Source organism: Equus caballus, chromosome 18 (assembly GCF_041296265.1).
Source record: "Equus caballus isolate H_3958 breed thoroughbred chromosome 18, TB-T2T, whole genome shotgun sequence".
NCBI classification, from domain to species: Eukaryota; Metazoa; Chordata; class Mammalia; order Perissodactyla; family Equidae; genus Equus; species Equus caballus.
This window is the reverse complement of record NC_091701.1, coordinates 20107231-20121134: the sequence shown is the minus strand read 5'-3', so window position 1 is coordinate 20121134 and position 13904 is coordinate 20107231. Positions and strand designations below refer to the sequence as shown.

At 39.1% G+C, this 13904-nt stretch overlaps 1 protein-coding gene and 1 non-coding gene across 9 annotated transcripts in view; one reads left to right on the top strand and one right to left on the bottom strand.

The window, feature by feature from the left end:
• Positions 1 to 1975: 1975 nt before the first annotated feature.
• Positions 1976 to 13904, top strand: part of ZRANB3 (zinc finger RANBP2-type containing 3) — a 216270-nt gene continuing 204341 nt past the window's right edge. For 7 of the 8 annotated variants that reach the window (XR_011428187.1, XR_011428186.1, XM_070240769.1 and 4 more), the window contains exon 1: positions 2043 to 2284. The gene's annotated coding sequence lies outside the window, so the exon portion shown is untranslated. Of the gene's footprint in view, positions 2285 to 13904 lie in introns of all 8 variants that reach the window. The other variant, XM_070240766.1, reaches the window with a different exon arrangement.
• LOC111768931 (U6 spliceosomal RNA) lies at positions 8141 to 8243 on the bottom strand. The gene has a single exon (XR_002801614.1). It is a non-coding gene; the product is annotated as a U6 spliceosomal RNA (small nuclear RNA).

Sequence of the window (13904 nt, the reverse complement as noted above, 5' to 3'; positions counted from 1 at the left end):
TTTGTTAAACTGAGGTGTGTCCCATCACTCTAGTTATACTAGTATCATACTATATTAAATATTACATAGATCTTACTGTTTCAAATATTACAAATAGATGGGCTTCCAGTCTGACCTTAACCATCTTTACTGAAAAGTTCTTGTAATCAATGACACTTAAGCTAAAAGCAAAGAGTTTCTGCAGAGTTACAATTAGGCAAACTATAACCTTGGAGAGAGATATATATATTTTTTTCCCCACTGGAAAATCTTATTAGAAAAATCATCTGCTATTTACTAGCCCTTAATATTTTAGAAAGCACCTCTTCACCTTTTACTTAGTTGACTTGCTATCCCGGGACAATTATACACGAAGCATGATAACCTCAACAATTTAAGATTCAACATCAAAGCAAACTCAAAGACGGCACCTAGTAACAACAACAAAAAAAGAGAACAACGATAAAAAAAAAACTTCCAAAACACAGGGATTTTGGGGGGCAGGCTAAGGCTTAACCATAAAATGTGTAAATCTGATCCCCAGGGTCCGTGGCACTGACAGTCATTCAACTTTCTTTTTACTATCCCCATGGTACTTTTTCTGGTACCAAAAGCAAATGTACCTACACTTCACCGACCGGTCGGAATACCTTATTTCCTTTCTAAAAATTCTCCCGGTGCGAGGCCGGGGGCCGCGGCCGCAGGGTGGGCCGGGGAGCGCGGGGCACCGGCGCCAGCCCCTCGAGAGCGCAGAGCCACGCACGGCACCCGCTCCTGGCAGGCCTGCTGTGGCTGGTTCCCCAGTCCCTGGGGCTGCAAGGGCAGCAGCAGCAGCCATGGCAGGGATTCGGGAACCTTTCCCCTGCCTCCTCCGCTAGGCCTCGAGGGGTTTGCTTTTCACATGGTCCCCGAGTGGGGGCGGTGGGCACAAGGTAGTGGATGCAGCTGCAGCCGCAGCGGCGGGCCAGGCGAGCCGGGCTCCCTCGGAACCCGACCTCCTGGCGAGCCGGTAGCAGTAGCACCTCGACGGGGCCCTGGCTGGAGCGCCGACGGCCAGGCGGGGAAGGCCACCTTCTCCCACACCACGTCTCTCCCTTGCCTGCCTGCTTCTCCGTTAGCGCTACCGGTTGGCGGGCGGGGGAGGGGAGCTAGGCGCGTTATTCCCGGGGAGCTGGAAGGGGGAGGGAAGGGCATCTCTTACCCGCGTTACTGAGGAGGAGGAGGCGGTTGGAGCGGGGCGCGGCGGGGCGTCGGCGGGGCTGGGTGGGCGCAAGTAAGAGTCTTACGAAAAGGAATTAACCCCATCACCAGCCCGGACACCGGCTCCAGCGGCAGCCGCGGCTGGCAGAAGCCCGCCCCTTCCCATCACGCACTAGCCCCGCCTCTTCGTTCTCTTTGAGGGCCAGTCGACAAATCATAGGTTGTACATCTTCTGAGTGACAAGGGGATCATCCAATCAGGCCTGAACAAACTGCCTTCGCTCCACCCCTTTATATCCTCCCGGGCCGCGGGAGAGCAGTGCCAAGTCTTCCTCCACCCTCAAGGGAAAAAGAGCCAATCGCTGGTAAGTAACCGCCCTTGAAGGACGTAAAGGAGAACCAATGGTAAAACCAAGAGGACAGCCATTTTGCCCACTTGTAAAAGAGCCACCTTTTCCCACGAGTTGGAGCCTAAGGTGGGGGAGTTCTGGCAGTTTTTACTGACCTGGAGATATTGGAAAGAACCATATTTCTTCAAAGAGTATTTATAGTGCTTTATAGGAGTAAAAAAAATTTTTATCCTCCATGTGGAGGGAAATGAGGAATGCTGCTTAAGGGCTTGGCCCCTCCTCTTGGCGGTAACGGGTTCTAAGCCGAACACCTGGTTTCCTCAGCCTTGGTGAAGGAAGGCGGGGTGACTGCCCTTTTGGGCTCGGCGCTGACTACAGTTCCCAATGTGCTTTGCTCTCGCTCCTATCCTTTCCTCCGGTTATTTCCCGCGAGGCCTGACGGGAATTGTAGTTCTTGGGAGGTACCCATGCTGCCTCGTTGGCCAATGAAAAGGGACAAACTTTTGAATGATTTGGAGTTTAAGGCGGGGAACTAGTTGCTGCAAGGCTGTCGTGAATTCTCTTCGCCGCGCAGCAGGAGAGAGAAGGAATAGAAGGGTAGTCAGAAGAATTTTCTCCGAACACCGTAGGGGTTTTAGATTCCTGGTATTTGAACTCTCTTACTTTCAGTTTGGCCCTTTGAAGTCACTTCCGCTTTGGGGCGGACGCACGCCAAACCTGTGGCGGGAGTTGGAGATTCTGCAGCAAATACACCAGGTGTGGCCGTCTGGGAGTGGCGTGGCGGGCGAGTCGGTAGTTTCTTTCTTGAGAGATAGGAACTTGAACGGAATTTAATTGCATTTTAAGCAAGAGTGAGGGACATGGGATGGGGTACTTTTCAAGTCCGTAACGCCCTTCTCCGCCCCCTAGACTGCAGTCCCAGAGTCCCGTTTTTCTTGTCTTTTGAGTTGCTCACTCTTTGATTGCACCCATACATTTATGGAGGGTGCCTGTAATGCCTTTACCCGCTGTGCCTGCAGCATGGCTTCACGTCGTCAGGTTAACTAAAAAGAACGGGCTCAGAAGTTTGGGCCTAACTCCTCCCACTCTTACAAACAGTTCTAAAGGCTGCTTTGAAGGAGGAAAGCTCCGGAAGGAGGAAAGCTCAGAATTGATACTGAAGAGTGATCCCATTACCATTCTTGTTCTGAGTAAAGCGTAGATCAAACCGACAGGATGCCAACTATAATACACTGATAAATAAAGACATCATTATAAAGACTTGGGAGCTCATAGCCTAATAAACTTAGCCATTAGGCCGTAGTTTATGCCTCATTGGGATGCAAAATTGACTGTATATATGCTGTTGGACGTTCCCTCTGAGGTACCTTGGGAAATTCCTTGAGTAAAGGAGATGCAGAAGGAATTATCAGGAAAGGCCTTCCTCAAGCATGATGACTTTCATTCTTAAACTCTTTCCCCGATTTTGACTGAGATTTTCTCAGATAAATTCTAACTCAGTTTTCCCCGTGGTTTCACTGAGACTTTTCTTAGAAATCAGCTTGTAAATATTTATCGAGCACTTACACTGTATTAGGTACTCTACTAGACTTTGGGGTTGGAGCACTGCCAAAAAAGACAGACTCTTTGTCCGAAGGTAGTGAAGGAAGACAGGCTAAATCGAATTAATGGTAATGTTGTACGTTCTTTTAATCTCTCTTTAGGTCGTCTTCATTAGTCATGTTTTGTGCGTTTATTTGGACTCCTCTTTCCATTCTACCTGTGGATTAAAATAAGCATATTTTCTCTTTTTTTATTTTTATTTTTTTTACTGAAGCACTAATAAGTCTGTGTCCAACACTCATGAATGGTGTTTATGCATCAACTAGATGATGAATTTTATACTGTAATCCTAAATACAGCAATATAACCATACCTTTCAGCCAAACAGTGTCGTGGGTTCACCAGGCAAAGTGCTGTGTCTTACTTTTTAATGCAGTTTGGATCCTCAGTATAATTTAGTGGTACAGTCTTCTGTAGATGGTTGGCTTTTTTGGTCATAAGCTCTTCCAGTGTAAATCAAGTCAATGAATAGTACTGATGGCCATCATTTTATTGAGTCTTTCCCCTGAGCCAGGAATAATGTGAAGTGTTTTAAGTGTGTTTATTTTCCCTGCAACAGTCTGCAAGTATTGTGACCTGACCTTTTATGGTTGAAGAAATTGGAGCTCAGTGAAGTTAAATAAGACGTTAAGGCCCTGATCAGTAAATTTTGGAAATGAGATTCATATTCAGGTGTGCCTGATTCCTGAGCTCTTAACCACTGCTCATCCTGCCTCTTAAAAATTTATTAGTTCCCCAGTATGTGCCAGACACATAGCAGAGAGAAACGTAAAATTCTATCCCAGAATTCTAGAATGAATGATGGCAGTCACTTTTTCCTTTGAGCCATCCTTTGTGGACATAGTACGTACTCATTGTATTTAAACACGCAGGAAGATATATATATTTAAAAAAGTAAAGGTCATCTCTAATTCTGTTACCCAGAAATACCACCTTTAAATTTTGGTGAATATCCTTGCGGATACCTCTCTCTTATAGGTACAGAGTATGTATGAATGCTATCATACAACTTTACTCTTTAGTAAACTTTTTTTAACTCAACAATAGGCTGTGTATATGACCGAATGAATGTCAGTATTATTGTTTTTGATGGCTATCTGGTATTTCATTGTATATCTCTAAAATAACCAATTCCTAGCTGATGGATATTTACATTATTTTCAATTAACTTTTTTTTTAATTGTGGTAAAAACCAGAATTTATCATCTTAACGATTTTTAAGTGTACCCTGGTAGTAAGTATATGCACCTTGTCATGCAACAAATCTCTGGAACTTTTTTATATTGCAAAACTGAAACTGTACTCATTGACAACTCCCTTTTCCCCTTCCCACAGCCCCTGACAACCACCATTCTGCTTTATGTTTCTAAGAGTTTGGCTACTTTAGAGATGTCATATAAGTGGAATCAAGCAGTATTTGCTCTTCTGTGACTGGCTTATTTTACTTAGCATAATATCCTCAAGTTTCGTCCGTATTGTAGCATATGACAAGATTTCCTTCTTTTTTAAGGCTGAACAATATTCCATAGTATGTATGTACCACATTTTATTTATCCCTTCTTTCATTGATGGACCTTTAGGTTGTTTTCACCTCTTGGCTGTTGTGAATAGTGCTGCAATGGACATGGGTGTGCAAATATCACTTCAAGATCCTGTTTTCATTTCTTTTGGATATATACCCAGAAATGAGATTGCTGGATCAGTTATTAACTTTTAAAAACAATGCTGTCATGCACACTGTCTTTGTATGCTTGCCTGATTATCCGTTGAACCTAACTTTTTAGAAATAGAATTATTTAGCCACAAATACTTTGTAATTCCTAAACTGCCTTTCAGAAAGGTTGTACCCATTTTCTTTCCCACTAACAGTGTTTGAGAGCTCCCATTTCCCATCTTTTAATCTATCTAATCTGACTGTAAAAACTGATCCCTCATTAATTTAGTTTGCATCTAATTGAATTCTGTTGATGTTGAGCATCTTTTGTATGTATATTGTCCATTGTTGTTTAATCTCTTTCCAGTTGCCTATTGTTATCTATTATTGTTTCTTAGTAATTTTAAAGAAATTATTGCTTAGGTTATTAGCTCTTTGCCACATGGTTTGCAAGCCTTTACTCCCATTTTGAAATTTGTCTTTTTAACTTTTTAATGCTGTTTTTAGCTTAAATTTTTTACTGGGAGAAATCAAGAATGAACCTAGGTTGCTGGTTTGAGTAACTTGCATGGTTGTACTATTCCTGAAGGATTGGGCAGGGAACTAACAGGTTTGGTGGAGAAATCAAGATTTTGGTTTTGGACATTTAGGCTAGAAACATCTATGAGATATCCAAAATGTCAGCTGGGTAATTAGATTATAGGAGTCTGAAGCTAAGAGATTATAAATTGTATTACCTGGAGTATTTGTGGTAGCTTTTTAAAAGATTGTCCCGGCTTCCACATCTCTTCTTCCAAATTTGGCAGGGTAATCTTTGTAAAATAGCAGCCTAATAAGGCTCTCAATTTCTTACAGAATGAAGTCCAAGCTCTCTTAGCATGACATGTGAGAACCTCTGTGGCCTGACCTGTTTTTACTTCTTTATCATTTGTCACAAGCATCATATTTCTTAGCTATACTAAACTGCTTAGGATTTTCTGAAACTTGTGTTCTTGCAAATATGCCTTCTCTTTCTGTACAATGTCATTATCTTGATTCTCTATCTGCAAACTCCATTCTTCCTTCAAGTTTCAACTTAAAAGTTAAATCAAATATTTATGTAAGTTCTACTATATACCAAGCATTTTTTCTCCTAAGTGAAGCCTTTGATTGCTTGCTACCTTACAGAGTCAACATTCCCACTTATATATGGTATTCTTACCTCTACTTCTTTCATAGCGTTCATTGCATCATCTTGCAGTTATTTGTTTAATGTCTTATTTCTGTCCTAGATTGGGCTGGGAGGTGAGGCTGCAATGGCACAAATTCATCTTTGTGTACTTGGTACCTCTGCAATGCCTGGTGCATAATAGGCACTCAATAAGTATTTGTTGAATGCGTGATTTTAAGAGGCAGTGTGTTGCATAATGGCAAAAATTCAGACTTATAAATTAGACCAATCTGAATTCCAGGCTTAATAGCACCTGTTGCTAACTGGTGATAAATTATTTAACATCTCTGAACCTTAATTTTCTTTTCCTTAACATGAGGATAATATTATTTATCTTTGTGAGTTGTAGTGAGACTGACAGGAGATTTTCTAAAATTTCCTGGTGTAGTACCTCACAGAAAGAGGTCACTCAATCAGTGGGAGTTATTTTATCATTATTCTGAAAACAGTTCCCTGTAGAATGAAAGATTCTAGTGTCCTTGATTTTAAAGTACTTAGATATTAGATATGGCAGTTTTTAAGCCCCATAAGTGATTTAAAAAATATTATATAATTCTATAATTTATTGAAATTGATCTTTTATCATTTTAGAATATTCAATTTTACTGACAAAAATGTGATTTCAATTTATTAAATTTAGTTTATAGCTTACTGACAATTTAGAAATATAGCTATATCAGATATAAACATATAAATAGAATGTACACTGTTATGTAAGCATGGAGTGTGTTAAAGTATGAAATAGGTACATCCCAAGTCCTGATGAAATCTGAAGAGTTTCTATAATTGAGTACTGTATGACTTGGTGTATAATCACTTTGAAAATGTTTGAGTAGATAGTGGACATCTTCATTGACTCCCTTTTCAAACTCATAATCACAAACTGGCTTTCTTTTTTTTTTGGGTGAGTCTGTGGTTTCTGGAATCCATGTACTTTAAAGCAGAGGAGTCTGATAGACCTCCACATTCACCACTTGCAGGAACTGGCCGTTTATTCAAGCCAAATTTGTATTTCCAAGAAGGAGCTTGAAACTACTTACATTATCAGGTGGTTACTTCCGTACTTACTTAACTGGGGAAATGCATTTACTGAGGTTCTTAGCTTCTAGTCCTCTCCCTTTACCTCTGTCCACCTGTCTCCTATTATCAGTGGATGAGAGGAGGAGTAATCAACTCTTTTATCATAGCTCACCCAAGATTTGTTTCAGATATTTCATTTTCACAACATTTACTGGTTGTTCCTATGTAGTCAAATGGCCATGGTAATTAGAACTGTTTCCACTGACAATTTTTGACTAGGATGAATTTATAAAATTTCGTTATCTAGATTAACTGAATTTGTTTTTAAATTGAACAGAAGATTTGCTTGATACTATGTATTAGGAAGAATTTTCCATATGTAGGCCTCTTTTCTATCTTAGAACTTTTTAGGGTATTCTAATACCCTAATATCAAGCCCTGCTCCATGTTTAATAAACTATCTCCCTCTAATCTTAATCACTGCAAACTATCCCCATTTTCCCTGCTGTAACTTGAACTTAGCTTACTGTCTTTCTATCTATCTAGAGTGACTTCTGCGTTTGAATGTATAGCCCAGCTGGCACAACATGCTAGTTTCTGAGTTCTTGGATTGTGTGTCTCCTGTGAACTTTATTTCCACGCTAGTTGAGCCATGCACTCCTATGGTCCCACCTTATACTTTCTCATCTCTATGAACTATTTTACGTCTAGATTTTCTAATCATGGTCTCCCTGTCCTTAGAAGCTTTAATATAACAAATAATATTGAGTGCTTAGTGCCAGGCACTGCTCTAGGTGCATGGAATACACCAGGAAACAAAACAGACACTCTGCCCTTATGGAGCTTACACCCTAGTGGGGGCAAGACAGACAATAAACAAAAACCATAATAACTAAATTATAGTGTTATACAAGGTGATAAGTACTATCAAGAAGGAAAAAGTAGTGCATGGAAGAGATAATAGGGAGTTGCAATTTTTTTGTTTTTAAAATTTTTAACTTTTATTCTGAATTAATATAAGACTTACAGAAAGTCACAAGAATAGTGGAAAGAGCTCCCATGTGCCCTTGACCCAGATCACATGTTGTTAACATTTCGCCACATTTACTTTAAAATTCTCTCTCTCAAAAATATGTAACACTTCGTGAATTTGTGTCCCATCCTTGTGCAGGAGCCATGCTAATTGTCTCTGTATCATTCCAATTTTAGTATATGTGCTGCTGAAGCAAGCAGGAAAGTTGCAATTTTAAATAAGGTAGTCAAGTTAAGTTTTCATTGAGAAATTGACATTTCAGAAAAGACTCTTGAAGGAAACAAGGGAAGTAACCATGTGCATATCTGGAGGAGGAGTGGTATGGGCATTTGGACCAGCTAGTGCAAAGTCCAAAGCAGGAACGTGTAAAGACCTCAGTGTTACAGAGAGGAAAAAGGGAGGTGGAGACGTAAGAGGACAAAGTAAGGAGGAAAGGGACAGATTGCAGAAGGGCTTATAAACCACTGACAGAGCTTTTATCTGAGTAGAATAGGGAGCCGCTGAGGAGTTCTGAGAACTGATATGATCAGACTTCCTTTTTCAAAGTCTCTCTCTGACTGCTGTATTGAGAGGAGAATGTAGAGAAAGAAGCAGAAGCTGGGGTATCAGATGCTTGCAGCAATTCAGACTAGAGATGACAGAGGCTCACATCTGGAGAGCAGATTTGGAAGTGCTGGGAAATGGTGGGATTCTGGGTATATTTTCAACGTAGAACCAACAGGAATTGCTGATGGATTGGATGTGTGCAATGAGACAGAGGTGTCAAGGAATTGGTATGAGCAACTGTAAGGATGAGACGGGGATGACTGAATGGAATACGGTTTGAGAGAAAGAGCTAGAGTTAAGTGTTGGTCATGTTAAGTTTGAGATGGGCATTAGACTGCTACGTAGAGATGTCTGGTTAGATATACAAATCTGAAGTTCATGACAGGTCTGATCTCCATATATAAACGTGGGCATCTTTGGCATAGAGGTAATATTTAAAGCCATGAGACTAATGTGATCTCTAAAGGATAGAGCAAAGGATGCTAAGAACTGAGCCCTGGTACACTCTAACCTTAAGAGGATAGGGAGATGAGGAAGAACCAACAGAAGTTTAGACTGAGAAGGAATGACCAGTGACGTAAGATAAAAACCATGAGGATGTGCTATTCTAGAATCTAAGTGAATAAAGTGATTCAGTGAGGAGTGAATGAGTTACTGATAGGTCCACTAGGATGAAGACTGAGAATTCTTTCTTGCTCTTTTCCTTTTACTTCCAATTCAGGGCCTTTATATACACTTCTCATCTGGTTATTGTCTATTTTTTCTTCAGATCTCTTAGGAAGCCTTCCAACCCCCCAAATCCGAAAACTGAGTCCCTCCTCTATGCTCTCTTAACACCTAGTACTTTCTTTATAGTATTTCTTCAAAACTGCGTCTCTTTCTTTATTATTACATATCCAGAGCCTAGAGTGATGTCTGCTCCATGTAAACAACCAAATATATTTTTGTTGAATGAGTGAAAGAATGAAATTCAGATATGGAATTCATTAGATGATTATTTTTTAACTGTAATTCTTTACAGAGCAAATATTTTGACTATTTAAAATAGATATTTTCACTGAGATTTAGCCCTGTGAGCATTCCTGTGTTGAAAAGGGAGCGAAGACCCAGATATATGTCTTACGGCTGCCTCTAGCTACACTATATTGGAGCTTTATCTTTTTGGATTTCATTATCCCAATCTTTCAGATTCATTGGTATTTGTTAAGCCAGATTTTGTGTTTTTTCACTTTTTTAAAATTAATATTTAAAGTATTTTTAAATTACCATTTTGAGATCATTGTAAATTCATATGCCATTGTGAGAAATAGTGCAAATAGTGTACTCTTTACCCTCCTGTAAAACTATAGTACAACATTACAACCAGGATATTGACACAATCAAGATAGAGAATATTTCCATCTCACAGGGATCCCTCATGTAGCTTCTTTATAGCCACAACTTCTATCCTTCCCTTCCTTAACCCCTGGCAATACTAATCTCTTCTCCATTTCTATAATTGTGTCATTTTGTGAATGTTATATAAATGGAATCAAGCAATGTGTAACCTTTTGAAATTGACTTTTTTCACTCAGCATAATTCTCTGGAGATTCATCAAGATTGTTGTGTGTTTCACTTGTGCCTTTTTGTTATTAAGTAGTATGCCATGATATGGATGTACCACAGTTTGTTTAACCATTCAACCGTTGGAAAGTATCTGGGTTGTTTCCAGTTTTTGGCTATTATGAATAAAACTACTGTAAACATTCATGTATAAGTTTTTGTGTGGACGTAAGTTTTTATTTCTCTAGGATAAATGCCCAGGAGTACAATTGCTGGGTCATATGGTAGTTGCATATTTAGTTATTTAAGAAATTGTCAAACTGTTTTTCCGAGTGACTGTGTGTATAGTCCATCTTCCTAGGAACATACGTCAAGCCAGGATTTGTTTGATTTTTGTTTGTGTTTTAAATCTTTGGATGAAGCTTTACTTCTTTTTAGGCTTTGTAGCAATACAGACTTGCAACTGAATCCTGGCTTTCTCAGCCCACTGTGTCATAGTTTCCTCATTAGTGAACAAGAATACAGTGCTTGTTTCATAGGGTTTTTAGGAGGATTAAATGAGATAGCATATGTCCATGTTCTTAACATGTAATAGACACTGTTATATGATAGGCCCTCCAGAAATATCAGTTCTTTCTCCACCTTCAGAACTAAGAACTGGGCCTATTTTTCTGGTGTTCACATTGTTTCACCTTCACGTGACATCATCTCCAGAGTCCGTTTATATTGTAATCACTTCCAGTCTCTTCACACGGTTACCACTTCTTTGTTTTAGATCTTCTTTAATTTTTTTCAAAACTCTTTCATGGTTTTCTATATACAAGTCTTGTACATCTTTTTATTAGATTTCTGAAATTTGAATTTTTTTTGATACTCTTGAGAATGGTATCAATTTTAAAATTTTATTTTCTGAGTTTTGCCTATATAAGAGGAACATGATTATGTATATTGATCATGTGTTCATCAACCTTACTAAATTAACTTATAAATCTACTAGTTATGCGTAGATTATTTTTATTCTGTGTACACAATCCTGTTGTGTCATTTAACTAAAATTTTATTTTTTTTTCTTTTCTTGCTTTCTCCTTTTCCTTTTGCCTTATTCAGTTGATCTGATTCCACAGTTAAAATTGGACATAGTAGGCATGTTTGTGTTTTCTGATCTTGCAGGGAAAGCTTTCACCATTTTACCTTAAGTATGATGTTTGCTGAAGGTTTTTGGTAAAAATCTTTCATCACATTAAGGAAATTCTCTCCTGTTTTTCCTGTGTCAGGGAGCTTTTGCTCTGAATGGATTTTTAATTTTATCAGATGCCACCCCGCCCCAACTGAGACGACCATACAAAGTTTCTTCTTTGCTTTCTTATTGTTGAGAATTACACTGGTTGAGTTTTTTTTCACAATACATTTTTTAGCAGCTTGATTGAGATTTAATTCACGTACCAGAAAATTCACTCATTTTACAAATTTGTGGGTTTTAATATGTTCACAGAGTTGTGGAACCATCATCACAATCTAATTTTAGCACATTTTCTTCACTCTAAATAGAAAACCAGTACTCATTAGCAGTTGCTCTCTATTCTCCCCCTACCCTCCCCTGCCAGCCCTAGGGAGCCACCACTCATTTACTTTTTGTTTCTATGCATTTGCCTAGTCTAGACCTCATATAAATGGGATCACACAGTGTATGGTCTTTGTGAGAGGCTTCTGTCAGCATAATGTTTTCAAAGTTCTTCCATGTTGTAGCATGTATCAGTATTTCATTCGTTTTTATTGTCAAATAATACTCCATCGTATGGATATACCACATTTTCTTTATTGGTTCATCAGTTGATGGACATTTGAGTTGTTCCTACTTTTCAACTATTATGCTGCTGTGAAATTTAGATGCAAACTTTTGTTTGTATGCATGTTTTCATTTCTCTTGGGTATGCACCTAGGAGTAGAATTTCCAGGTCTTATTATAATTGCTTTTCTTTTTCTTTTTCTTTTTTTTTAAGATTGGCACCTGGGCTAACAACTGTTGCCAATATTTTTTTCTCAGCTTTATCTCCCCAACCACCCCCCCCCACCACCACCCAGTACACAGCTGTATATGTTAGTTGCACGTCCTTCTAGTTGTGGGATGTGGGATGCCACATCAATGTGGCCTGACGAGTGGTGCCATGTCCGTGCCCAGGATCCGAACCCTGGGCCACCGCAGCGGAGCGTGTGAACTTAACCACTCGGGTACATAGCCGGCCCCTATATTTGCTTTTAACATTTTGATGAACTGCCAAACTGTTTTCCATAGCAGCTACACTTTTATACATTTCCACAAGCAATGTTTGAGGGTTCTAATTTCTCCACACTTTCACTAACACTTTTTCTTACTTGTTTTTGTTTGTTTGTTTTTTGCTGAGGAAGATTTGCCCTAAGCTAACATCTGTTGCCAATCTTCCTCTTTTTACTTGAGGAAGATTGTTGCTGAGCTAACATCTATACCAGTCTTCCTTTATTTCATATGTGGGTCAGTGCCACAGCATGGCTGCCAATGAGTGGTGTAGGTCCATGCCCAGGAACCAAACCTGGGCTGCTGACGCAGAGCATGCCAAACTTAACCACTAGGCCATGGGGCTAGCCCCTATTATCTGTCTTTTTGATTTTAGCCATCCTACTGGGTATGAAGTGGTATTTCATTGAAGTTTTGATTTTCACTTCCCTTATTACTAATGATGTTGAACCTCTTTTTGTATGCTTTTTGGCCATTTATATATCTTTGGAGAAATGTCTATTCAGATTTTTGCCCATTTTTAAATTGGGTTGTCTTTTTATTGTTGATTTGTAATTGTTCTTTATATATTCCAGATACTAGTCTCTTGTCAGATATAATTTGCAAATATTTTTCCCCTTTTATGGATTGTCTTCATTTTTTTCCCACATATTTCTTAATTGTTTATTTATCAAGAGAAACTATTCTTTAGCCCAAATATTTGTGTTTCATAGATCAGGAATATAGGTCAATGAGTGACAAACTTCCATGGATCTCAATCCAAAGAAATTCTTTACATTCCAAAATCACTTTGCACTCTGAAAGATACCAGCCTCCCTCATCTCCTCAGAATCTTTCATGCAATCATAATTTCTGTAGAAGCCTGCATATGCCTGCTTTCTTGGTTTAGCCACAGCAAAGTTGCAGAAAGCTGCAACCCCCAGGGATACAGTGAATGCTCCAACAATATGAAATTGCAGACACTTGGCCAGAAGACCACACATTTGAGGTTCCATCAAAGTGCTGAAAGCTGTGATAGTTATTCTCCTCAACACCAGCGTCCTTCCTGACTCTGTCTTCACTTTCTTGATGGTATTTGCAGCACTAAAGTTTTTAATTTTGGTGAAATCTAATTTATTTTTTTCTTTTGTTGCTTTTATTTTTGGCAGTGTATCTAAGAAACCATTGCATAACCCAAGGTCATGTAGATTTTCTCTTATGCTTTAAGAGTTTTGTAGTTTTTACTCTTTCATTTTAGTTTTTGATCCATTTTGAGTTAATTTTTGTATATGGTATGAGTTAGGGGTCCAGCTTCATTCTTTATATGTAGATATCTAGTCCCAGCACTATTTCTTGAAAAGACTATTCTTTTCCTATTGAATTGTTTTGGCACCCTTGTCAAAAATCAACTGACCATAAATATAAGGGCTTATTTCTGTACTCTTAATTCTATTCCGTTGATCTACCTTTCTATCATTATATTAGTACTACGTTGTCTTGGTTATGTAGCTTCATGC